The 25806-nt window shown below is 44.8% G+C and overlaps 1 long non-coding RNA gene across 1 annotated transcript in view; it reads right to left on the reverse strand.

Annotated features, from left to right (window-relative positions):
- The window catches only part of LOC146870251 (uncharacterized), a 119375-nt gene that overhangs the window by 61397 nt on the left and 32172 nt on the right, over positions 1–25806 (reverse strand). The window contains exon 2 of the long non-coding RNA XR_014959365.1: positions 18568–18688. This is a non-coding gene — a long non-coding RNA (uncharacterized LOC146870251). The remainder of the gene's footprint in view (positions 1–18567; positions 18689–25806) is intronic.

A 25806-nucleotide genomic window follows, 5' to 3' on the forward strand; every position in this document is an offset into this window, starting at 1 on the left:
GTGCCCTATCTCTTGGAATTTGAATAAAATCTAGGTACGGCTCTAAAAATATATGTTGTTTAAACTGGTAAAATTCATCTGTCATCCTCCCTAGATTTGGGTTACTGAGTTCCTGCGTATCAACCCAAAGCCAGTATGCTTTTTTAAGTTCATCTTTATTGGGCGGGTTCTGGCCTTCCCAACAGCTTCTGAGTTCCAATGCAAGCACAAGTTTCTTGACATTATTAAGCCAGCTAACCCTATGAGTGCAGTCCAGACCAATTACCTCCATGAGTGCGGCGGCATAACTAGCGAGTTCAGGAGTTCGTTGCAGCCGGGCCCAATGAAGCAATGGCCTTGATCTGGCAATATCTTTAAAAGAGTGTCTTCCCATGTCACTCATCAGAGGCTTAAGTGGAACATTATTATTAGAATATAATTACTTTAAGGCCTCAAGATGGTAAAGAAGAAGACACTTGCAAAAACTCCTGTAACTAATCCCCCTGTGCAACCATCGATTCCTTCCTGGTACGTGAGGTTTGAGCAATAACTGATGAAATAGATAGAACTGAGTGTTGTCTCTCTATTGGGCTAGGTAGAACAGAGAACGGGTCACCAGTAGATGTTACTGGTTACGGAAGGTGGTACCACCCTGGAAAAATTAACCCCTATTGAATGGCAGGGAGCCCTCGAAGTCCTTGAAATTGCACTAGATCATGAGCCCAAAGTACAAGCTGATACCCGCTGTGTCCAAATGTCAAATTGATGCAACCACCAGGATTCATTCCACGACTCACTCTGGTCCTTTTAGGGTGAGTGCCATCACCCTTCGCATTCTCATTTTGTATCTCTGTCAGATGAAACACACCGTCCGCCCGCCACCCTAGCGGTGCTGGAACTGGACGCCAGTGGTGCGGCTGTCCTGCACCGGCAATTAGGATGTCACCGCGGCAGTGGCATCCTCTATTCCCAGCATTGTGGTGGGAGGTGCTGTGAGCACCGCCCGCCACAATGCTGGGAATGCGCATCATACCTTGGCATGCACAAGGTGACAGTCACTTTGTCCATGCCAAGGCAGGGGGGTACCATAGGTACCCCTCATGTGCCCCCCAACATCCTGTGGGCCCGCAACAGGTCCCCAACTGAAGAAACTGCATGCCTTTCCGTGGCGGCAATGCCGCCATGGAAAGGCTGCTTCCCACAGCCATCCTGATATGGATGGCGGTGTCTAGCTAGACACTGCCACCAAATCAGGCCCCTTCTCCGCCCGGTCACCTGTGTGACTTGCGGAAAACCGGCGGACAGTCTTTCTGTCTGCCGGGGTCCCCCCGCCACACTAATATGGCAGGGAGCAAATGGCATGCGGGTGGAGGAGAATGTCGGGCGGATCGCCACCGCCATCCAGGCGGTGGCGATCCGCCCGACATTCCCCCTGGTGTCTTGACCCAATATATATAGATGGATTTTCATCATATTGGTTAGAGGCTGTAACATCAATTGCCGGAAAAGCGAGAGGGGGACTATTGTCCCTCATCTCAAAGAACTTACCAGTAACTACAGATGGATCCCGACAAACACGAGGAAAACAGTCACCCAGGCCCTAGTCAGCAGCAGACTCGACTACGGAAACGCCCTCTACACCGGAGCCCCGCTCAAACTCATCAACAGACTACAGAGAATCCAGAACGCCTCCGCACGCCTGATTCTCGACGTCCCACGCCGCGACCACATCACCCCCCACCTGAGGAACCTGCACTGGCTCCACGTCGACAAAATAATCTCCTTCAAGCTCCTGATCCATGCACACAAGGCACTCCACAAAACCGGCCCAGCCTATCTCAACAGTCGACTCTCCTTCTTCGTACCCAACAGGAAACTCCGCTCCGCTGACCACGCCCAGGCCACGGTCCCACGCATCCGAAGAACAACTTCCGGAGGCAGATCCTTCTCCCATCGCGCTGCCAGGAACTGGAACACCCTCCCCCTCTACCTGCGACAAACCGAAGACCTGCTGACCTTCAGGAGACAACTCAAAACCTGGCTCTTCGACCAATAGCGGCCCCCCCCCTCCAACGCCTTGAAACCCTCACGGGTATGTAGTGCGCTTTACAAATTATTGATTAATTGATTGATTGACTGTTAAAAAAGTTGCTACGATTGGGGCACACTCACAGATTATATGGCTGCACTGTAAAGAAAAGAGGGATGTGATTTTGGTCAATTACTATAATAATGTGTTTGACACTAACAGGAGTAACGCAATTGAGCTGGATAAAGGGCTAGGTACCTTTATAGATTCCATTAGTAATAATGTGGTACTTATATGGGGTCGGGATTTTAATATCCAAACATGTCCCCTGGCAGCTACCCATGTTTGTGGCGTTAAGAATGATAAAGGGGACGATTGTATACATTTTATACACAACGGATATGGGGAAGTGCTAAACACAGTGATTGCTAAATATGATTTTGAAATATTACAGTGTGCTTGTGATATTGACGGGGACCCGATACCAACATTTATAGGGCGGAATGCTACTTCAATTATTGATCATGCTTTAATTTCATCTAACGCTACATACATGTGTGATACCCCACGGGTTTCCCAATTATCACTAAGTGATCACAATTGTATTGTTATGTCATTCCAAATGTGGGGCCCAAAAAGATCAATGCATCAAGGTATCGTAGTAAACATTGCCCCACATAGACCCAGTGGGACCCGTATTAGATGAGATGGTGTGGAACCCCAAAAAATTACAAATGAAATTGTTTTAAAATGTAACAAAGAGATTACCTATTGTCTAAAAGAAGAGGTAGACCCTAGGGAGCTGATAGTTAATTTTACAAATTTTAATAATACTATTGACAGGATTTTAATGGTTCCCAATAAGGAGGGAAGGAAGAAAAGAAAGGAGTAGTTCGACCATACTTGCACTGAAGCATTAAAGCAACTGAAACAAGCCTTACACTGTAAGATGAGAGACAATGTATTAATTAAAAACCTAAGATATAATTACAAACTTGCCCATGATATGAAGAAAAGGGAGCTACAAGAGATAGCATGGGATAAACTTTCAATTACTGCAAATACTGCAAATACTAAGCTATTTTGGGACACTGTAAACATGCCATTTCTGAAGGATGATTCACTCCCGGAATTATTATCCCACGTTACATGCAAAGCCTGGGTATCACATTTTAGGGACATTTTTAATCCAATAGGTGTTGATATATCCATGGCACCTAATCCAAAACAGAGTGAGTGGCATGCCATACCATTAAATATTACAGTGGAAGAAGTCCAGGAAGGACTGAGGGGCAGCCGGGGTGGGAAAGCTCCGGGCCCTGATGGAGTACCAGTTGATGTATACAAAGCTGAGGCCCATTTGTGGGTGCCAATCCTTACAAGGGTTTTTAATCTAGCGGTGACAGAGCATATACTCCCATCATGGAGTCAGTCAGTTATTGTCCCTATTCATAAAAAAGGAGAGAGGTCAGAAGCTAAAAACTATCGCCCCATATCACTTTCAGATTCATCCGTTAAAGCGACGAGTAAAGTTTTATTATTACGACTGGAGGAATGGGTAAATGATAATGATATACTCTCTCCAGCGCAATATGGTTTTAGAAAAGGATTAGGGACTATAGAACAATGTATTAATCTAGAGCTGTTAATAGACAAATAAACACATGCCAAAGAAGGGAGAATATACCTATGCTTTGCCGATCTCAGTAGTGCCTTCGACTTAGTTGATCATACCATTCTGTGGCCTACCTTACTAAACATGGGGGCACCTAAAGGCATTATCCATTTTCTTGCAAGGCTTTATGAAATGCTATATTGCAAAGTGAGATATAGACAACAGGGAGAGTGTACTCCAATTTTTGAAGTAAAACGTGGCATTCGCCAAGGCTGTGTCCTTGCTCCCTTACTTTTCTCGCTTTTTATTAATGAGATTGATAAAGTGCTGCAGAAGGAAAAGGCAGATGCACCGTTAATACATGGCAATCCCATACAGATTTTATTATACGCAGATGATGCGGTACTACTGTCTAGGACCCCGATTGGTTTACAACGACTCATGGATAAATTTAACATGTTCATAGGGGAAAGAAAACTGTTAATGAATAAAAAAAAACTTTTACCATGATATGTGGCACCAAAACAATGAAATGTAAAACCTTTTATATTGATAGCACCCCAGTTCAAACTGTTAAAACATTTTGATATCTAGTGGTAACCTATTCGGGCAATGGGAAATGGAATTAGGAATTATCTAATGTTTGTTCCAAGATGGCTAAGAATGCACATGGGGTTTTTAGATTTGCATTTAAATTAGGTAACTACCACGTAAAGAAAATGCTGACAAAATACAAGGCGATATGTGTTACTACAGCCTTTTATGGTGCAGGGGTATGGTGCTATCATTGTTGCCAAGCCCTACAACCAGAAGGATTCATTTTTGTCATACAAAAAAGAAAATCGCAAGAGTTTCATGGAGAAACAATCAAGTTTTAAATTTTATCAATCAATTGAATATAAAAGAGGAATTCAAGATTATTTGACTATAGTGAATAAATCCACACATCGTTATGTGCTGACTAGACTGAGATTAGTCTTAGTACATCACTTAGTTGCATTTCCAGTTATGAAAATATGCCCATTGGATTCTACCCCCTGCCCTTGTGATGAGTCCTTCAAACAAAGCACTGTGCACTTTATGCTCTTCTGTAAATTTTATTTCTATTTGAGATGTTTTTATCTGAAACCGCTTTTTATAAAAAACAATGTAAGATTGCATCATGCTGCTATGAATTTACTTCTTGGACCGAACAATCCTTAATTGACTAAGAAATTATATATGTGAGACCGCATAATGTCGATATGATTAGCCATTGTTTTTTTGTTTAAATCTCTTTTATTGAGTTTGTAAACAGAGAAAAAATATTAACAACACCAGGCAATAGGCAGAATTAGTCAGGCAAGAATACAGCGTATACAGCGTTGCTCCACATCAGTGAGGTAAAAAAATATAGAGCACGCCAATTAGCCACCCAATACAAGGAAAGAAACACTCGGTAAACCATGATTGAAAGGAGGGGACCCCTCCCGGCTCAGAAGCACCAGTAATATCGAAGCAGAAAGGGGGCCCTCTATTGCTCGAGCCTAAGCCATTGTTTTTTGAATGGTTATGGAATCTGGTATTATGCTGTGGTATTAATCCTATAATGTATGTTACCATTACTGTCTTCTATGGCTATGGAAATTGTGACTAATTTATATAATTGATTTTAAATGTGAATTTTAACTTATGTAAATGCTTTTATGGTTGCTCTAACAAACCGAATGAAGTATATTGAATCGAATCGATAGAGCGCGAGGCATTAGCTTGCATGTGGGTCAATCATTATTTCATATTTATTTTTTTGTGGGGTTTCCCCTTCACAGTGAAAACAGACCACAGGCCTCTGGTTTAGCTGTTTGCCTGCAGGCATGCAGAGAACGCCATCCCAAGGATAAAGGTGGGTTGAGGGACTTTGGGACTACAATTTTGAAGTAGAGTACTTATCGGGAAATAGAAACATACCAGCTGACTATTTGTTTAGGATGCCTTTAGCAAAGGCAAAGGTCTTGGATGCTGAGCATCCTATATCATGGGTTAAAGAGCCAGCTCTCAATAAGCCAAAATGGGAGGCTGGAGTCTCCAAGAATGAAACATGTAAGCAGGTGTTGGATTTTGTGGTAAAAGGTCAGCCCATCATTAGCAAGGTACCTGAGGGCATGAAAGCACTCTGGAATGTTTGAGAGGAGTAGAGCATAGACAATGAAGAACTGTACAGGGGTGAGAGGCTGGTTCCGGAGGAATTACAGGGAAAAATCACTTGCTTAGCCCATGAGGGTCATCTGGTCCTTAATCTAACCAAGGCCAGAGAGAATGAGAGAGTTCCACTGGTGACCAGGAGTGAACAAACAAGTGGAAGAAGTGGTTAGGGATTGCATAGATTGTGCCAGCAATGACAAGTCTAGGTCTCTCAGAATGGTTCCTTTGTCTCCTGTGGAAATTCCGGATGAACCTTGGTCCAAACTAGCCCTTTACATTGTAGGTCCTTTTGAAGTACTATCTCCTGGTGAGAGATTTGTACTGGTGTTGGTAGATTACACCTCCAAGTGGGTCTCAGCATGCTGTGTGAACTCCATTGTAATGAAGAGTGTTTTGGAATTTCTGAAAGAATCCTTTGCGTGTGAGGGCATTCCCAAAACAATTGTGATGGACAATGGGCTTCAATTCACTTCACAGGAGATGAAGGAGTTCCTAGAAAATGTATATATTACACATCTTCTCATCGCTCTTTACGAGCCACAGGCCAATTGCCTAGTGGAAGGCATGAACCACTTAGTGGGAGCAATTGTGCAAATGACAGTGGAAAGCAGAATGCCATTAAAAGGGATTTTGCAAGAGTAATTGTGGGCCCAGCACAATACTAACAGTGTCACAGGGGTTTCACCATTCCAGAAACTTAGGGGAAGAGGTGCTGGATCTAAACTCAACCTGGCATGGTTAAGTAATAACAGGAACAAAGTGTCTTTTGTACTCACACAGGATCAAATAATACCTGGAAAAATACAAGAGGTGGTTTGATGTGAAGCATGGGTTGAGGCAAAACAAATGGGCGGTTGGGGGCATGATCTATGTAAAGAAACATGTGTTGGCCCGAAGGGGGAAACTAAGTTCCTGGGTCCAAAATAAATAATTGATATCAAGAAGAATGTCATGGTGATGAGTGGGGGAGAGGTGTAGAGCATGTCTAGATTATCTAAATGTAGTCACAACCAAGATATGACCAATATGAGAGATAGTTGTGTACCAAGGGATGAGGGGACCGGAGTTGTTCCACATGATTGGAACACGGGGAACGTTTCATTCACAATACACGCTTTCTAAACAGAAGCACCAACATCACAATTGCTGTGTCCACGAAAACTGTGAGGAGAAATTCATTTCATCGGGCCTTTGTTTGGGAGGAGGAATGAGCAGGAGCAGGGTAGACAAAACACCAGAAAACAGCTTTCATTTCTAATACAAATGGTGTCGCACTCGAAAATGTGACATGACTAAATTATGTTTTAAGAACAATTGATGGACTGAATGCTGAACAATGTAAATATTTGCCCCGTCAATAATCTTTTTGTGTTGCTATAGTCGCCCTAAGTGGGAAGGGTATGCCCAGACATGGGTCCCGTGCTAACTGTGCCACTGGATTAAAATTATCCTGGCTTATCAGGGATGATACCCCGAAACCAGTTCTAGGATGCTTGTTTCCGGTCCAATGAGGACCTGGCTTGGCAGTTCAGGCTGGACTGTTCCCATGAGGCACAGGGTCAAGACTGATATGCATATGGCTGGGTACAAAATGGGATAGCATGGTGAGCAAAAAAAAGATGGATTTAACACAGATCTGTGACTGGGGGTGAAGGTTAGACAATGTTCAGCATTCCGTTCGTTATTTTTTTGTGTTGCTAAATTATGTTTTAAACATCCATCTGAATTTTTGGGATTTTTCGTTTTAAGTGCAATATCACTAGTTCATCAGTTCCGGCTATATACAGCCTAAAAATCTGAAATTCGCACAAATATTTTGTCACACAAAATTGTACATCAGAATAAGCTTGACATGCCTAACGCCTTTCAAAAATGTCTGGCAACGGGTGCATGGCCTTAAACAACTTTAACATGCACAAACCACTCCTATCGCAGCAATCAGCCAGCCTCGGGCATTCTAGCTGTCCGAAAAACGGAGAAAAATTAGTTATTGATGCATAAAGACCACAGAGGACAGTGGCTACATCCAGTTCCTGTGAGGCACGTGACCCTGTAGCGTCGCACTAGCCCCCCTCCAAATAAAAACAGCACTTGCAGGGACCTGCACAGAAACACGAGTCAGCTCCTAACATCCCTTCCATACAAGGTTACTCACATTTTGTGCTGTACAACAAAAATATAAAAAGCTGCAAGGCCGCGATGAGGTAGATGTGATGAGTCAGACTGTATTTTTCTTTTTTGTGGCAGCTGCCAATCTAGGCGCTGGAATTTAAAAAGATATAAACATATGCAGGGAAGCTGTTCTGGAATGAATAGGGAACCTGCGGGATCCCTGGTCTGGCAGCTATTATTTAGCAGGATCGGGGATCTGTCTGGCCCAGTGAAATCTGAGTAATTGGTCCCGCTGTAATTTGCCAGCAAGGGGACACAAGTCAGCAGCACCCACAAGTTGTCTGCTTTCTGTTTGCAGCAGCTATGTGCAGGCAGTTAGGGGGCTTATTTATTTCCTCTTTCAGCTGAGCAGAAAACAAAGGGTACATTTAAAGGACCATCAGCACTCCTTTTGTTCGAGTATAATCCTGCTGGGAACTATCTACACCTTAACACCTAGATGCCAATGCAATGGGAAAACAAACGCCTATCTTGTGGTATCACTTTACTGGTACTGAAGGGAAACTACGATTTGGAGGCAGGATTTTTTTACTTTGTGCAACCCCTATATGTAAGAGATATGCATGCACTGTACGAATGTCAGATGTATCAGTATATACAAAGTATTTATACAAATAACATTGAAATAGCACTTGAATTTTGTTTATTTAGTATTTAAATAGCGCTATTTGTACCACTGTAGGATATCGGAGCGCTCTACATCATACTCACACATTACACATTGACAATAAATCATACAAGTGTGTAGTGTAAATCAATGTACAGGATGTTACATAAGACAAAGAGGGATTCAACACATTGCCTTTACTGGTAGGGATGATATGCTAAGATTAAATAGCTGGGAGAAAAACAAAGTCAGGATTTAAAATATAAGACACTGGTTGGGGTTGTCCTTTATTACTACCTAAAGAAACCCTTTTCAGCAGCGATATAATAACAGATTGAGAAAAAACAATAAGATTCTAAACCCATGTCTTCCAGTTTGCATGCCGGTTTATAGCTCACAGTGCTGTATTAGAGATTGCAATTTATGAACTGCCAGTGATAAAAGGATCAAATGCAGTGAACCACTTACCCATCTACATAACATATTAATGTGTCACATCTGCATGTTACATGATGTGCTTTCAAGGAGACACATTAACCCTTATGCAACACACATCTGTCCAGCAAGTGTTTTAATCACCAGAGTTATCTTAAATTATTATTATTCCATGATATGTATTGGGGACATAAAGCTTTGAGCAGCAGGTGCTTTAACTCCAAAAGGTATTCTAAAATGCAGCCTTTGCAACAAATTAAGCCAGATATGTTTACTGTCACGTTTCTCCTTGGTGCCAATGTCTTCGTGACAGAGTTCTAAAAAAATGTGTAAGTTGACTGTCAGACTGCTTTTCATGACTCTGCCCCTTGTGACTTCACACCCTTTTCGCTGCCCACCTTGATCCTCAATTTATGGGATTGCAGGGTAAAACGTTTTAAAGAAAAGCAAAAGGAATGGCCTGGTAAGAAATTGGGCCTGTCTGGCCCTCCAAAGATGAAATAAATACATAAACAAGAGCACACAAAAAATGTAATGTACAGGGGCATGAGATAAACAAAAGAGGGAATGGGAGAACTGAAAGCAGGGAGGAAAGGGTGGGGGGTGGAGTAGCAGAGAGCGAACAGTGGGGAACGAGCAACTGAGAAGCATGAGGGGGGCTGAAAATCGATGGAATGAGGCACAATGGAGAAGAACATGGAGCACAGGGGGAGAAGCACTCAGGAAAGCTAGCCGTCCACAATAGTGACCACAACATGGGAAACAGGGGGAAAAAGCAGGCGAGAAGGGAAAGAAGAATGGGGGAGCATACAGCCAAGAGAAAAAGAGCAACTTGAGTGCAGGTGGGAAGAGGATCACATGAGCGAGAGAGCACACCATTGAAGGGGGGTCAAGACACTCGAGTGCGACAGCTGGAAAGTACACAGACTCTCATGGAGTGCTTAAACAAAAAGAAAAATGTAGCTCCTTAAAAGTGAGAAGCAGAAGTATAGAAGCCAGTCAATCACAAAGGTGGTTAAGAGGCTATGCTCCATAGTAGAGGAAAACACATGATTGACAAGCTGGGACATGAAAGCCATTGAGTAAGAAGCAGGCAAATAAGAGTGACAATAATGCCAACCAATGGTAAGCAATAGGAGGACTGAAAGCCCTTGTATGTTCTTAGTAAGCTCTCAATATGTCTTTCGAAGAGCTCTCTGGTAGGCCTGATCTAAAAAGCACAAATCCATGTGCCTTAAGAAGGTTAACAAGCATTGGCATTGCCAATAGGTCTCGCCTTTGGGACCTTATAAGTGTTTAGCCATGCAACAATTCATGTTGTTGCACCAAGGATATTGTGCTGCATAACTAAATACTTATAAGGTCCCAAAAGCGAGGCCTATTGGCTATGCCAATGCTTGTTAAGGAAGGGGACAATGATGGCCCCCTGCCAGGTTTTAACTAAGAGTTCCACAGTAACAATTCTAATGAAATTCGTAATAAGTGCCGTCTAGAATTGCGGTAGTGATTTGTAAGCGTCTACAGGGATTCTATCTAGCCTTGGTGCTTTGTTCGGAGGGACTGCTCTCAATAGCTAAAGTAACATTTGACACATCAATTGTTCTACTAAGGGCAATAGCTGCATTCAAATCACAGGGTGCTACAGAATCCATCAGCACACGAGTAAGCTGAACTCCCAAACCAAACATTTTGGAAAAATGAGCGATCCAGTTTTTAGCTAGTATTGGCATATCTACTTAGGGTAGTTAATGTCCCAACAAACTTGGTGAGTTAACAACCTGCCAAAAGGCTCTAAATTCTTTCAGTGTACTTGCTACCCAAAGATCTTCCCCGGCCTTCTCCCTTATTTCGGCCTTCCTTGTGGCAACTACTTCTTTATATGGTTTTCTGGCCAAGGCTACTCCTGCATTCTCAGGACGTTTAGCAAGTGCTAGTTTTAGTACCTGATGGGCTTTGGAGCAAACATTATTGAACCAGCTAGGACTGGAGCTAAGCTTAGTGGCACTTTTGGTTACCTAGCTGCCTTATAGGTATTGAAGATGGAGTGGGCTTAAATAACAGCTGTTGGATTTGCATCAGCCCATAAAACCGTAGCAATTTAGTGCTGATTATTGGTAAAGAAAATCTTACTAAATTCAACTGCAAGTTGCCGAACATCCTTAGTATTTCAGAGGGAGGCACTTTTTAATGTGAAGCAGAATTGTAGCCCTACTTCTGTGTTTGCAAACTGTACAGTTTTTTTTTCAAAATCTGGTCAGCCTATTTTTGGTTCATATAGGATTCGATAAAATGGAAAAATCTTAAAACAAGCCCCAGAAGGCGGAGTGCCAAAAAAGTCAAGACTGGCTGAAGGTGTCACACATGAAAGAAGGGGAAAGATTTCCAATAATAAATTTGTGTATAACATTCACATTCGTGAAAGCCTGCAGGAAGTGCAAACACACATCTCTGGTGATTGATAGGGCAGCTGCCCTGCTGTGACCGATGACAGCTTGCCTGTGTAAACAGCAAGTTACAGATAGTTTCCTGTTGCAGAGGCCGTGCACGCACCAGTGCAGCTTCTCAACAGTTGTTAAATGTACAATGCACCGGTTTAGAATGGTGTAAGCCAATCGTTATTTACATTATGGGCTGAGTCACTGTAGTGGCAGAGTGAGGGAGGCGAGACGTAGATGCTGCTAAAACAACTTTATTGCTTTTATGCACAAATGTAACGGCCCACGAGGAGCAGGCGGGGAGACAACCGCTCCGTAGGGATTCCGCGCTCCGTCCGATCCGCCCCGCCCCCCTGACGTCACGGCCGACCTCGAAGTGCGATTGGCCATGACGTCAGGAGGCCAGGCAAACAGGGAGGAAAGACTGCGTGTATCCCCGCGGCGCTAGTCCGCTAACATCACGTACGACATCTCCCTTATTAACAGAAAGAAATAAGTAAAACACATTTTCATCTCATAACAAAGTCATCAAATCTCTTGGGTGCTCTGACATGCCGTGTCGGCCTGCTAAGGGTAACATACAGGGTTTGTGCCACCCCACCAGCACCAGTACCGCTTTGGCTTGGGCTCCCCATGCTGCGACTGTCACACCTCACTGGTCTGGAGCCTGTGCCCATCTGCCTCTCAACACCTCCTGTGCCATGCCATGTGCTCCCACTCACGTGTGCACTTCCGCATCCGGCCCAAACTTGTGCGGGAGAATTACCCCCAACCTCATCATCGCACACACTTCCGCCAGTGACCTCATTGTCTTGCCATTCAAGCGCATTATCATCGCTCTCGGACTCACGCATGTGACTACTTTTCATGATGATTTCCTATTGCCCAGCTTTGAGCTTGACTATGTCGTCTTTGCTCCGCCATCCCCCACCTTCCAGACACACTGCCCCTCTGGTCGCTCCGTGTACCCGCAATGGGGCTTGAAATACAGATTCCCCCTTCATTACTTTGTAGGGCTTCTTCACCAGTACCCAATCTCCTTGCGCAATTTCCTTCGGTTTGGCTCTGTTAACCATGTCAGCATACAGTTTATTGCTCTCTTGCTTAGCCACTATTCGCTCCTTGACTCTCAACCCCTCTTCCTGTATATCCTCAGTTCCGTCCCTCATGTCATACCAATTGGTGAATTTGGGGGTAAGCTCGCTCATGCACCTTCTCCCTCTCATCAAATAGAAAGGCGTGTGTCCTGTGACTTCATTCGGCGTGTTATGGAAAGTGTGCACCTTATCAGCCAAAAACGCCTTCACGTTCATTTGAGACGCAACAGCCTGTTGGACACCTTCTTTGAGGAACCTGTTCATCCGCTCGACCTGCCCATTGCTCTTCGGACTGTACAGTGGAGTCTTCTCCTGCTTGATTCCTAGCTTGGCCTGGAATTCCGTCATCTGCCGGGACACCAACTGGGTACCATTGTCGGAAACCATGATCTTCGGCTGCCCCTCCGTCGCGAAGATTTTCTTCAGCACCTTGATCACCCGGTCAGTTGTAACCTCCCTAACAAACTTGTAGTGGATCCACTTGGAGAAGTAGTCCGTAAGAACAATGAGATGCCTGCAGTCGTCCGGCAGTATGGTAAACGGGCCTGCGAAATCTATGGCAATCTTGCACCATGGGCCGGCTGGAATGTCCACCATCTGCAGTTCCCCCTTGGCCGTCTTCCAATGTTTGTCGGCTCTCAAACACGGCCCGCATCTATCAATGAAGCCGCAGACGTCGCTGCACATCCCCGGCCACCAGTAGAATTGCTTGAGGAGATTTTTGGTGGCGGTACTCCCCGGGTGGCCCCTGTGAGCAATCCTGATTAACTTGTCCCTCAGACCTTCCGGGGGCACAAACAGTTCATGCCTTTTCAGGAAACCATCTTCAATCGTAAGTTCAGCGCTTATTGCTGGAAACATCTGAGTGCCCCGTGCAAGTTCCGGACCGGAGGCCACTGAGTCGTCATGTGGTCCACTACCCTTCGGATGATAACGTCCTTTTCCTGGGCAGCCAGCCATTCCTCCTCAGAGATAGATCCCTCGCAAATGGCCGTCGCGTCTACCATCGCCACCACACACTCCGTGTCGTCCAGGGAACCCTCTTCTTCGCCGGCGTTTGGCAAGCGCGATAGGCAATCCGCCCTGCTGTTGAGGCCACCCTTGATGTGTCTGATGGTGAAGTGGTATTCTTGCAATTTGGACAGCAAGCGCAGGAGTCTCGAGCTGGCTTTTCCATTACCGGGGCCTTCGCCGTCCATCATATAAATCAACGGTTTGTGATCCGTGACTAGCTCGAACTCCTTGCCCCACAGATAGTTCTTCAGTTTCTCCACTGCCCAGGCGCACGCGAGCGTTTCCCGCTCGATGGTGCTATAAAGTCTCTCGGCGTCGCTCAGCGACCGGGATATGAACGCGATGGTGCTTTCCTTCTTCCCTTGGAATTGGCAAAACACTGCGCCGATACCCTTGGCGCTGGCATCGACAGTGATGACATTCCGGTGATCCTTGTTGTATGGCTGTAACACTGGAGCCGCAACAATGGCCAGCTTAACAGATTCGAAGGCCGCGCGTTGTTCCTGCGCCCATACGTACTTTTCGTTCTTTCGCAGCAATTTCCTAAGAGGCTCCACCGTGAGTGCGTAACCCTGCATGAACTTCGAGTAATATTCGCTGAGCCCCAGGAATGACCGTAAGGCGTCCTTATCTCCGGGGCATGGGGCATCTCGAATGGCCTTCACCAGGTCCTCCTTGGGCGCAATACCATCCGGAGTCAGAACGTGCCCCAGATAGTCTATCCTGCCCTCCATGAACTTGCACTTGTCTTTGGAGACCGTCATCCCTTTCTCCCGCAGAATCTCCAGCACAGTGCCCAGCAGCTCCAGGTGCCCCTTCTCATCCTCCGTGTGGATCAGGATGTCATCCTGAAATGCTTCGACGCCCTTCATGTCGCAGAAGAGCAAGTCCATCAACTTCTGGAAGACACCCGACGCCGATGCAAGGCCGAAGGGGAGACGGACGTACCTGTACGCTCCGAACGGGGTGATGAAGGTGGTCAGTTTTTTGGACTCCTCCGTGAGGCACACCTGGTGGTATGCTGATTTCAAATCTATCATGGTGAAGAACTTGGACCCTGACGTGGACGACAGAATTTCTTGGATGTTGGGCAGTGGATGGCAGTTCACTAGGATATTTTTGTTCAAGGATCGCAGGTCTACACATAGACGAATGTCCCCTGTCCTCTTCTTCTTGGACACCACTATCGCGGACACCCATTCTGATGCGCCTGCCTCCTCTATCACACCTTCCTGCTTCAACTTATCGAGGACCACCTTCAGTTCCCCTCTGACGGAGAGAGGGACTGTTCTGACCTTATGCTTTATCGGTATTGCCCCTTCTTTCAACTGTATGGCGTGTACAAACCCTCTCACACGCCCCACCTCATTTTTAAAAACGGACTCAAAGTTGCCAATGACCTCAGCCAATCCCCCATGCACTTCGCCTGGTTGTATGTAGGCGACCCAGTCATCACGCAGAACTATGGGATCGTCAGCCCCCGGGACTAGCATCACACCTAGCTTCGCCAGGTCCTTCCATCCCACAAGGCTTCTCCCCTTCTCAGGGACATAGACCTTCGTCATCACAGTGCGCCCTTGAAAGGTGAGTGTATCGCAGAAAAACCCTTTCATCACTATATCCTGCTCCCCAAAGGCCTTGGGATTCACATCAGTCTCACGCAACCGCACACCCTGCCATTTCGCATCAAACGTGGTATCAGATATCAGGGTTATCGGTGAACCAGAATCAGCCGTAAATTGCAGCTCTATAGCACCAATCATAACACAATGTCCGCACTCGCCTCCGCATCGCTATCACTCACCGAGCTCACTTTCATACCCCCGCCCGGTTTCCTCGTTTTGCACACAGCTGCAAAGTGGCCCACCTTCCTGCATTTCGTGCAGCTCTTGGTCAGAGCCGGGCAAGACCTGCTATCTGCCAAGTGGTCCCGCGCCCCACATCTAAAGCAGGCGAACGGCTTCCTGCCACCCCCTCTATCACTTGCTGCTTTGTCAGGAGCCCTAGACACACTTTTACTTTTGTCCTGCACGTAGCACACCGTCGAAGCCTGACTTGTGCAGGCAAGCTCCCTCGCGGACACCATGGATCGTTCAATGGCCTTCGCAATGGCCACCACATCCTTCAGGGAAGGGTTCCTACAGGACAGCAATCTCTCCTGCACCTTCTTAGAGTGGCAATAGAACACCACCTGATCTCTGATGTAAGTATCGGTCATCTCCGCAAATTCACAGTCTTGAGCCAGAACGCGCAAGCAGGCAATGTACTCCTCGATAGTCTCTCCTTCCTCCTGTCTCCGCAAAGCAAACTTATGGCGCCCCACCATGATGTTACCTTCCTCGGAATACTGCAGTTAAAGCCGTTTAACCGCCTCCTGATACGCATTCAGAGGAGCGGGAGCCCCAGGGGGGTCCACGAACACTGGCAGACTGTCAAAAACTGGCCTTCCCCAGCAGTCCGAACAAGAGTGCCTTCTTGCGCTCGGGGCTATACCCCTCACCGTCTATGGAAACGATATAGTTCTCAAACGCGTGTAGCCACCCCTTCCATTTCATGCACGGCTTACCAGGAGAATCGAGGAACAGGGGAGGCACGCAGATGTTGACAGGCTGCGCCATCGTTGAAGATCAGGGACCACAGCAGGAGGACGACGACCGCAAGGACAGCCACCGAACTGGCACGGCTGACAGCACGGCCTGGAACCTCAGCACGCAGAACTGGACCACGCCAGCAGATGCACCGGCATGTTGGGCCCCACACCCACCGGAGCACACTGGGTGGGACAGGGAAGTACGATCCTCACGGCACACCGCCTGGGCATAAGAGACAGGAAGGTCCAACACTCCAGCCCCCTCAGCAAGCAGCAGACTGTAACACCGGGGTCCAGAGGGGACAGGCAGCACCCAGCCAGCAGCAGGACGGGCCAACACGTCGTCAGGAGTCCCTCGGGGTAACAAGAAGACCAGCAGGGGGCAGCACCGCAGTAATGGAGGAGCGCGAGGAGCTCAGTGCACCAGATTCCCTCGTGGGCCGCACAGCGTTAATTAACCCTCGTCGCCATTTGGAGTGGCAGAGTGAGGGAGGCGAGACGTAGATGCTGCTAAAACAACTTTATTGCTTTTATGCACAAATGTAACGGCCCACGAGGAGCAGGCGGGGAGACAACCGCTCCGTAGGGATTCCGCGCTCCGTCTGATCCGCCCCGCCCCCCTGACGTCACGGCCGACCTCGAAGTGCGATTGGCCATGACGTCAGGAGGCCAGGCAAACAGGGAGGAAAGACTGCGTATATCCCCACGGCGCTAGTCCGCTAACATCACGTACGACAGTCACTAAGACTTCCTTGTGCCGGTACTTGTATGGACGTCAGCTGTCTACGCCAGGCCAAGAGGACTGTCACAAACGTCCGTTTTGTTAAGCACCCACAGAATTTGCTTACGAGACAAAAAATTCTCAGAACAATTAAAAAGAATAAAGCTTCAAAATGATATCAATTTGGCTCCATTTCAAAAAGAAGGTTCTTGTCACATTTGCAACAGGTGGACTAACTTCAATAGATGCAGCAAGGCTTCATGACAAATCAACCAGCAAAGAAAATATGAGCACCAGGAAGAAAAAAAGCAAAGAAAATCAAGATGTGAGGCCCTTTGGTTAATCAGATGTTCATTTCGGCTACATCATGAATACTAACTCGGCATAAAGATTTTGTTTTTTAACCTCACTGAACCCACACTGAAACGTCACCATTACCCTGCACGGTGTCCAGCGCCTCCTCCATGTGGGCGGAGGAGCGTCGCCCCACTGCTTTCTTGCAGTGCGAGAAGCAGAAACATAAAATAGTATTATAAATACCATTTTATGTTTCTGCTTCTGGCACTGCAAGAAAGCAGAAAGGTTTGGTTGGGGGGCGGGCGGGTCTGCTCTAGGGCAGGGGAGGAGTGGCTTGCCCACTGCTGAGGGCGCTGACTGTTTGGTCGGCCCTTTGGGGCCGACCAAACCAGTTATGTACACTCTGCCTTTTCTCCATGTAGGCAGCCTACATGGAGAAAATGGCCTTCCCATAGATGCCTGGCTGGTTGGCGTCCCGAACAATCACAACGCTGCCATGACAACGTTGTGATTGGCTTAGGGGAGGGGCGGGAGGCTGCCGGCTTCCTGTTAAGGAGAGGAGCAGAGAAGCAGAGACAGCGCGGGACCGGACCGGAGAAGGCAAGTTAACTGTTTTTTCTTTTTTTTAAAATAAACCTCCCTCCATGGGTTTAAGATAAAAACAGCTTCCAAAATATAGATTTTAGCAATACCCAGACTGTATGTAGTACACATTTGTTTATAACAGTCTTTTAAAAGGACATCGTTCACAGCTCAGATGGTAACTCCCTTGCAATACCACTCAAAAAAATAAATGCCTCATCAAGAAGCTTCAAGTGATTCTTTTAATTAAAGCCAATACCTGCTTCCAAGCACCCTTTACATTTTCAGATTGACCATTTGTGCACATTTACATTTCTTTCAGGCAAGGAGGTACCCTGGCAAGAAGGCTTGTTTAGCTGTCTGCACCTCCCTCGGTTTCACAGCAGATTCTGTCTTACACTTCAGCTGAATCATTTAAACTATCAGAATTAACCGTCCCAGTACGGCTGTCTTTCACATAAAGTTGGAGGAACTGTTATAGATAAATGCAAAAAGTAAGGACATGTCTCGCCCCTCAGATTCCACCCACTTTGAGCACTGATAAAAGGAGAAAACTTTCAAAATGCAGGCAACTAGACGGTTTCTGATTCTTAGGCTGCTTGCAATGTGGACTAGACTCCGACTTTCTAACTGTTGGACGTCTTCTAATGGGGATAATGAAAGTAGAGCAGAAGTAAATAGTCTACGTGTGCACTGGTAAGAACACACTGGCAAAAAGAGGACATAAGTCACCTTGTACAAACTACAGCCCAAGGTCAACAGTTTCTAAATCAACAATACATTGAAATAGTGGCCCTATACATCGACTGTTACCTGTCATTAGTTTCTGGGCTTCATATGGTTCCATGTAGCCGTTGTTTTCCCCTTTCCCCTCTTTGTTCTTCAGCTCGCTCTTTGCATCAAACGGATCAGAATAGTTGTCAGCTATTATAACCTAGCATTGGGTGAAAAAAGACAATATTTTGTTAGGACTATTTCCTTGTCCAGATTAACATGCTAGCTGGATCTATATTATACTGTGCACCATCCAGAGAAACACTCCTTCAAGAGACCCACATAACAGCAAGGTTTCTTTTCATATATTCGGCCACTGTATAATAACGTATAATGCCTAGATCACAATGCTGCACTTTTTTTTAAAAACAGCCACTGATCAAGAAAACATGTTAAAATTAAAAATGAATTAAATGAATTCCTTTGGGACGTAGACTTATTGATGCATAAGTTCAGCTTGGTCAACACAAAAGTCTTAGCCTTTACCACGACCATCTACCAAATACTGGTGCTTAGGAAGAACTAATCAGCAGCCCCTTGCTAACAAGTTCATGGAATTGCTAAAGGTAACTCTGCCCTCTTTACTTCATTGTCTTGGGCTCTAGTCACAGGAATGCACTTCAGCTGTCCGAGGAAGGTATACTCAACCCTATCTTATGACATGCCAAAGGGCGGCGCATCCAAAATTGATCACACATTGCTTGCATAATTAATACTGGGAGACAAACTTTAAGGGTGAACATCAGAAAACATCCAGTATTTGCAGAATCTCCTTTTTGATCGTTGCAGTATTTACCAAGTGTACATTCTGAAATTGCTTTGATCATCAAGTTACAGCTGCATGTGAGCGCAGCCCTAAATCTCTGATTACTTACTTCTTTATATACATGTCGAGCCTTTTCTTTACGCTTTCTGATCCTGAGCAGATTAGATGATCTACCTGAATCAGTGGTTTAGCAGTAGCCTGTAAGGAGGTAGTCTGTTCACCTGGTCAAGTGCAGTGACTCTTAACTGGTGGTCCGAGGACCCCTGGGGGACTGCAAGGCCTAATCAGGGGGTCAGCAATCGTTTTACAAAATTAAATAATATTAAAAATTAGTAAAGTATAGACAAATATAGAAGCAAAGTTAAAAATATTAACACCTTTTTCTGAATTTGATCGTGAATTGAACATCAATTTTAAATATTTCAGCATTTGCACTGTATATACTTGTTTTAGATTTTTTTTTGCATTGAAGTTAAAATCATAAAAAATGCTTAGTGGGGTTCCCAGCTTCCAATAATGATTCAGTGGATTCACAGAAATCAGAAGGTTAAGAACCTCTATTCTAGTGTTTTTCAAAATTACTAACTAAGGGGCATATCAACAAGGGCTTTATCTCTGCTTTTTTGGCTTTAAAAGCCAAAAAAGGAGAGATAAAACTAGCGCCCTATCAACAACAGGGTGCTAACATGCAAATTTGCATGTTAGCACCCTTTTACTCTACGCTTCCCCTTGCATCTCTAATGAGATGCAAAGGGGGCGTTCCAGAGTAAAATAATAGGAGAAATGTCGCTAAGCGACATTTCTCCTATTATCAAGAATGTCGCTAACCCTGTTAGAGACAAAAAAAGCAGCGCTAACCGCGGTTAACGCTGCTTTTTTACGTCTGGTATTATTCAGACTTAGCCATGATATCCTATGGAAGGAGGATATCATGGCCAAGTTTGCCTGTCCCTATCAAAAAGGTAACGTGAGATTATCGCTGGGTTTCCAGCGATAATCTCACGTTAACCTGTTAGCGTGAGGATTTTTATCGCTATTGAGATAAGCGTTGCTAATAGCACGCTATCTCAGCGATAAAAATTCACGCTAGCCGGCGATAACTATCCTAGCGCTAAGTGCGCTTAGAGATAATTATCGCCGGTTGTTGTTGATATGCCTCTATATTACTCTTTTATACCCAAAAATGTTGTTTCGTTCTACAGTTTTGCATCCTCAGACAGCATGCAATCTAAACAAATTCTACTCAGTATCTCCATTTGTCTATTACCCACAAGTGCTCAAATAGCACCCAACCTGCTACCTACCTCAGAAACACCTCAGGAGCCCCCCCCTTACATTAGGGTAGTAGCTCGCAACTTGATCGTCAAGACCAGTGCCAGTTTGGGCTCAATGATAAAGCAAGCCACCCATTGAGTTGGTGAGGGGATTTGTCATGAAAATAACAGAACGTATCCGGTAGCTACCAGAGTGTCTGCATTCTAGCAAGGAGATTTTTTGTGGCTACTCAAACTATCAGAAGTATTGCAAAAAAGCACTTCAATTTGATTAATCGTTTTTGAAAACTGCCTGATCAGCTTAACAGTATAGCATACACACCATATTGGATGTGCAGTTCATAGCTGTGTCATCTTTCAAAGCTGCCAAACTGATGATGGTCAAACGGTCCCAGTTGGCATCTTTCAGTTTTACATTTTTTATTTCATTATAATATTGAATGGGTGTGAGCCTTAATAGCATGGCTACTCGTGCGCCATACAGAGATTTGCAATAAAAACACAGATTACGCAAAATAATAAAAACAGGAGAAAAATCACTAGGCAGATTTCGTTGCCGAACAACTAAACAAAATAGTTTAGGACGATGACCTACAATTAAAAAACAAAATTACTGGAATATCCCTACAATAGGAAGGTCTGTGCCCTAACTAAAATATGGTAACCCAAGAGGGAAATGTACAAGTGGAACCACTTTTGCAGTACAGCAAATGTCTGCCAAAAATCCCTGTGGTTTATTGCCTCTGGAGGTGAGTAAGCATCTCCTTTTGACTAATTACCAAAGATGCCTTTACACTTGAAGAAGTAATTCATTTCACTTAACATTGAGATGCTGCCTCTGTGTGTAATTGGCAGCTGCACACACTGGATGAAATGGAGGGTTCGTTAACACATCATCACGTGGCTTTCATGGACACGCAGACTAAAACTACAGAAGTCTGTGTTGACACGAGCATGAAAGGACAACCGCCTGCCAGAAAATGTCCCACTCAGAGCATCTTCTACAGGAAGCTGCCGCCGGAGTGTAGCTTGGACACCCCTCTGCCCACCTTATACGGGACAATCCAATGTATACCAAAAACAACCCCCTTAATGACCTCTGCCCTATTCAGCGTCGTACAACCATTCTCTCTCTCCAGTGATGTACTACCGCGACACACTGGGTTTGCTGAAACGTTTATAAAAAATACATTTTTTTCCCAGAGTGCTCGTGAAAGATATGTGCAGGTCAGAGATGGGTGTTGACTTATTAAGTGTGAGTGTAGATGGTAGCCCCCAGGCATTCTCACAGGAGAGAAACTCTGAAGACTAGGGCTCGGTGGGATAGGGCGAGCACATCAGAGAGAAGGCACTTAACAGATAAGTGACAGAGGGAGGAACTGTCAAAGATTTAACAATACTGTGTCCGACTACCTATAAATGCAAAGGCTTACAGGCCTTCAAACGTGCAGGGGCAGGTTGGAGGTTTTCACATCAGAGCTGCACAGCTCAAGTTCGGGCAACGCCCGGCGCATCATTCAAAGGCTCACGATGCAACCAGGATATTCTAGGACACAGTGGGAGAACAGGGCAAAACCACAAACGAGATTAACACACTACTGTGCCGAACACTTTCAGCCGACAGTGCCCTTTCAACATCTTTTATTTTCCGATCAGGCTCTAATTGCAATGAATAAACGGATTGGCACGTTATTCCGTATTCCCATGACTCCTTAATTCAATTTTGCAGTGCCATTTTGTAGACACGTGCATACACAGGGATTCAAAGGGATCTAATATTACTAATGCTTGATGCATTACTGAGCAAAATACTGGAGCATTGAAGCTGCATTAAACGCCAACGCAACTGTTATGGCAAGAGAAATTAGTATATTTTATGTATTTATTGTACAGGTGAGGCTTAAATAACCGACAGGATAACCCAATGAATAACCGTTTGTAGCACACATCTGTAAGTGACCTTTCAATTACAAGCTCAAACCTTAGCAAGGTCAACTGAGCCATTTATTATTCCAAGGTTGACAAGTTAAGTAGTATAAGTTGAACAATAGTTACCAACCTTTAGTTGCATCACTTAGAACTGAAAACCTGTGATGTGATAATCATCAAAATGCACTAAAAGACACAAATCAAAATAAACAAGCGCACGCGCGCCTCACACGGCAGCAGGGGGAGGGGAGAGAGGAGGGGCCTGCGCGATTCACTTGCGGGAGCGAGCGGCTGGCGCCGTGATAATTGATAACATATGGCGCCAGCCGCTCGCTCCTGCAAGTGAATCTCCACACGTGCACGGTTTGCCATTGAAGGCAATAGAACGCTTGCACGTTTTTGGCCGCAAAGCTGTGCCGATGACTAAAGGTCTCTCCTATGCAGCGAATGTGCGCTGCGTAGGCGAGACCTAACAATGAGAAACACTTGAGGAAGGTTGGAATTCTTGCAAATCTGCAATAAGGGATCTCAGCAGCAGACTCACTAGTATGAAATGCATCATCAATTTCAAAAAATTATGAGGTTTGTTTTTGTTTTGTTTCTGCCAGCATTCTAATTTAAAACTAGCAATTCTATGTGTTATTAAATTTTACAAAACTGGATGAATATGCATTTATGTTAGTGAAATCATGTCTATGAATCTTCTTAGTATGATAGTACTAATGTGACACCTGTAGAATCCTGCGTATCTCCATCCCCAGTACGCCTGTGCTGGAATGCTGTCAGTGAATGATTCTATAGAATGTTGGTGTGTGGAGAAGAGTGGAAGCTAGGAGATAGGGACAACTGGAGGGAGGATAGAACCCTGACTGAATATACCTACTGGTACTATAATCTAAGGGCCTAATACTGAAATAAAGAAATTGCCACCTACCTGAATGGCTCCAAACTCTTGCGTGAAGACACTGGCCTCTTATTTCAACATTTTGGCAATGAGTTTTAAGGGCTCTAGTGAAAATGCAGGAAGACTCTGGTGGCAGCCAGGAGCCATTTTTGGCAGAGGAGGAGGAGGCCTGCAGTGAGAAGGATGATGGCTCTGGACCCTGAAGAACTAGTTTGGGGGAAACCAAATCCACCAGCAAGAGTTGTTAGCTCAGATAGCTGGGCAAGAGGCCCAGTGAGAAAAGATAATACGAGTGCATGATGACAGAAGAGAGAGTGGACCCCCAGAGCAGCTGGTTGAGACCATAACAGTAAGTTCTCAAGAGGTAATGGTTTCAATGACCTAGGAGACTTACTGTTTCTTTTTCTACAGTGGCTGGGGAAGCGGCAGAACTCCCTGCAGCCCCCTCCCACAACATTCAAAATATTTTTGATGGTTCCCATTTTAGGGACATCACCTAAAATTAAAAAAATGTGACTGCCCTTGCAGGCCATTATGGGGCACTCCTTGAAGGAGCAGTAGCCACTCATTTATTATTCACTTTTTACATGTTTTTAAAAAACTGATTTCTGGGTGTCCGTATCCCACCCAGAAAACCCATTTTCTTTTTTAACAGGCCGCGGGGGAGCCCCAGGGCCTCCCCTGCCCCACCATCTCTCTGCAAGTGTCCCTATTTCATGAGGCCATGCATGAGCCAGCATTTTTTAATTGAGGGTGCCCTAGTGCCCACCTGGGGCACCCCACACCATTATCCTTGTTGAGGGTTGTGAGGGTAGCCCCCAGGCCTTTGCAGTCCTGTCGGATCCCTCCTTCTTACCTGCTGACCACATGATTTTTTTTTATTTAGTGGGATGTCCTGGTGCCACAACTGTTGCCTTATTGGTAGCTGCGGGGGGTGGCACAGGGTCCCCTCAGCCCTGCCAGCTCCTCTGCTTCCACCGATGGAGGGTGCAGTGGGAGCCGGCATTGCTCCTGGCACCTCGAGGAGCAGTTTTCTTTTGCTCCCACGGGCTGAGAGCGATTCAATGTATTTTCTCTGCCCGAGAATCGGGCAGGGAAAAAGTTGTGATCTCCCACCGGGCAGGAGCAGCTTTGTGCTCCTGCCAGTGGGAGAACATTAATCTTTCCTTGCCGGCACCTGAGGGAAGGGAAGAAGACGGTGTCCCAGGGGTTGATGGCCCCAAGATACCGTACCTGAGCCGGCCGTAGGTGATAGGATCCCTGGGGCAATAAAATGGAGGCCTACCTCCCCTTTATTGAATTGATGGCCCTGGGGCCTCTTAAAGGTACAGGGAGAGGGACTGCTTGAAAAGTGTTCAACATTGGAGGGGTTTGATTTACTATTCCCACTCCAACATGGACAAAAGCACTCCAATGTAAGCAACAGTAGGGAAAGTGTTGGACCTTGGAAAAGTTAGCTTTACTATTCCCCCTCCAGTCCAAATTGGGAAAGTGTTGGACTTTGGAGGGGTAACATTTACTATTCCTTTTCCAACGTAACCAAAAGCAGGGAATGTGTTGGACTTTGGAAGGGTTAGATTTACTATTCCCACTCTAACGTAAACAAAAGCAGGGAAAGTGTTAATCTTTGAATTAGATATACCAATCCAATTCCTAATAATTTTTAGAAAAATATTTAAATACCTAACACCATGATAATATGAAAATATACTTCAATTAAAAATAGATGCATCATACATAAATAAAATTATATGCAATAGAAAAAAACGAACAATTAATTAGTTAAAATAATTTAACAAATGAGAAATAAATATGTTTAAAATATGCTGAAAAAAGCCACCAACAAAAAAATATAGAAATAAAGCATTCATAACATTAAAATAGTAACGAAAACAAACAAATAAAATCGAAAGAAATAATGAATAAAATATTAATTTAAAGACGCTGATAAATACAATTATCAATGAATTAACAATTAACAATAAATCACTTAAATAAAAAACATAATGAACAATTAAATATGTAATTAACATAAACAAATTTAATAAAAAAATAACAATAATATGTATTCGAAATAACTTTCCACTCTATTCCACTACAAACCCATTTATCCCTTACTAAATTATAAAATATTACTTAAACTATAGAACAATCAAGTTACATATCAATCACAAAATACTCTTAAATTGTTCAAATACAAGATCGGTCAATTAATTCATTTACATCATAAATCACAAAGTAAATATCTAATTAACCAAACAAATTATTTAAAATAAAAAACAATAATTTATCATTTCAATAATATCCTACCCTGTTCACCTACAAACCCAGCAACCTGCTACTAAATTATTATGTATTAATTAAATATAAAACAAATATGCAACTTATTGGTGCGAGCTCTCCCC

Source organism: Triturus cristatus, chromosome 1_1, assembly GCF_964204655.1.
Source record: "Triturus cristatus chromosome 1_1, aTriCri1.1, whole genome shotgun sequence".
NCBI classification, from domain to species: Eukaryota; Metazoa; Chordata; class Amphibia; order Caudata; family Salamandridae; genus Triturus; species Triturus cristatus.